Raw genomic sequence first — 2,374 nt, 5'->3', positions numbered from 1 at the left:
AATCCCACCCCCGCCAACGTATGCGGCTGTCTAGGTCCCACTGACTCAGATCCGGGTGGGGACCAAGATCCACGAATGAAAGGTTCCTAGGTTTATCAGTTCCCTGGTAAAAAGGATTATTTGCCTCGTCCAGGTGGGATATGGAATACGTAGGACATGATTTTCTATAGCAGCTCTTACTATATTCTTTTCCTTTTTAAGTTAACTACTACTTTATTAGTTTGAATTGAACCGTTGATTTTAGTAGTAGCTGTACTTGTATAAATAGAGTGATGTGTATGAATTAGTATTGAGAATAACTGTTAGTATATACATTCATAGAGAATTCTGTACATAAACCTGTAATGCGTTTGTGTTTACCTAAATAATAATAGGAGCTAACGTTTGTGCTATTACTAATTTACCTGGGATATCGCATTTAATACCCATATCATTTACAGAAGAAACCCCTCTGTAGTATTAGATTCTAATCCAAGGCCAGCAATTATTTTACCCTGCTCTAGCAGCATGAAGTTTCTTTCAAGATATTCCCAATTACAGGACTCTGGGACTTAACTGTTTAATGTTTAATTGTTTAATAAAATCAATTATACTTCTGCTGTATGATTCCTTCTAGGACTGAGGTCAAATGCAAGAATTAGCAAAAAGAAACCAGTGGGTGGAAATTCACAGACTCCACCTCCCATCCTCCACCTCCATACACAGTATCTGGAATAGGTTGTGCAAAAGAGAAGAATTGATGTGCCACTCTTCTGCAAAGAGAACCAGAAATTAGTAAATTATTATCTAGGAATTACATTTTCACTGTTAAATACATTGAATTGGCCTGTGTATCTGCTGCATGACAAAATTGTTACTTCAAAACTGACATTTCAAAAACTAAGCTAATTATCTCACCCTAAAACTCTTCCTGACCTGTAACCACTGTTAAAACAAGCTCTAAGGCTCAAGGTAACCTGACTCCACTTTCTTAATAATTTTTTCTCACACCTATCCCAATTATTCTCACCATAACCTCTAAGAGCATGAAGGTTATTTTTTTTAAATTGTGGTAAAATACACATAACATAAAATTCTCATCTTAACCACTTTAAACTGTGCAGTTCAGTAGTGCTAAGTACATTCACTCTGTTGTGCAACCAATATCCAGAACTCTTTTCATCTTGCAAAACTAAAACTCTTATATGCATTAAACAACTCCCCATTTCCACCACCCCTCAGTCCCTAGCAACCATCATTCAACTATCTCTGTGAATTTGACTACTATAGGTACCTCATATAAGTGGAATCATACACTATTTGTCTTCTTGTCACTGACTTATTCCCTTAGCATAATGTCCTCACAATTGCAGTATGTGCCAGAATTCTTCTTTTTAAGGCTGAATAATATTCCATTGTATGTACATTTTATTTATCCATTCATCTGTTGACTGGGTTGCTTCCACCTTTCGGCTATAGTGAATAACGTTGCTATGAACATGGAGGTACAAATTTCTCTTTGAGACCCTGCTTTCAATTCTTGTGTGTCTATAACGAGAACTGGAATTGCTGGGTTATTTGATAATTCTATTTTTAATTTTTTGAGGTACTGCCATACTGTTTTCCACAGTGGTTACACCGTTTTACATTTCCACCAGCAGAACGCAAGGTTTCCATCTTCTCCATGTCCTCACCAGCACTCTTTTTTTTTTTTTTTTTTTGATAATAGCCATTCTAACAAGTATGAGGTGGTATTTCATGGTTTTGATGTGCATTTCCCCAGGGCCTAGTGAAGCTGAGCGTCTTTCCATGTGCTTCTTGACCATTTGTATAACTTCTTGGGAGAGATGTCCATTCAAGTACATTGTCCAGTTAAAAAATTGGGTTGTGTTTTGTTATTGAGTTTTAGTTCTTTCTTTCTTGGCGGCTCCACAGGCTTGTGGGATCTTAGCTCCCCATCCAGGGATTGAACCTGGGCCCCTGCAGTGAAAGCTCTGAGTTCTAACCTCTGGACCGCCAGGGAATTCCCGAGTTTTAGTTCTTTATATATTCTGGATATTAACCCCTTATCAGATATATGACTTACAAATATTTTCTCTCATTCTGTAGGTTGCCTTTTCACTGCTGACTGGGTACAGAAAGGTCAGGCTTTTTTCTTTTTTTCATTTCTAACTTCTACAATTGTCTAACTGCTCTCTTCCGTTCCTCATCTCCCGAATTCATTTCTTTCAAACCTGGTCTCTTCTCTGGCTCTCCTGTATCTGAAGATGGTACCACTCTTTGGCAGCAGGGTCAAACATGGAAACCGTTTACCGCCTCATCCCTTGTTACTGTCAAATTAGTGAACAACTTCTATTTACCTTCACTCTATTTATAAATCTAGTCACTACTCATT

The sequence above is a fragment of the Balaenoptera physalus genome (assembly GCF_965194825.1).
Source record: "Balaenoptera physalus genome assembly, chromosome: 8".
Taxonomy (NCBI): Eukaryota; Metazoa; Chordata; class Mammalia; order Artiodactyla; family Balaenopteridae; genus Balaenoptera; species Balaenoptera physalus.
This window is presented reverse-complemented; position numbering follows the sequence as displayed.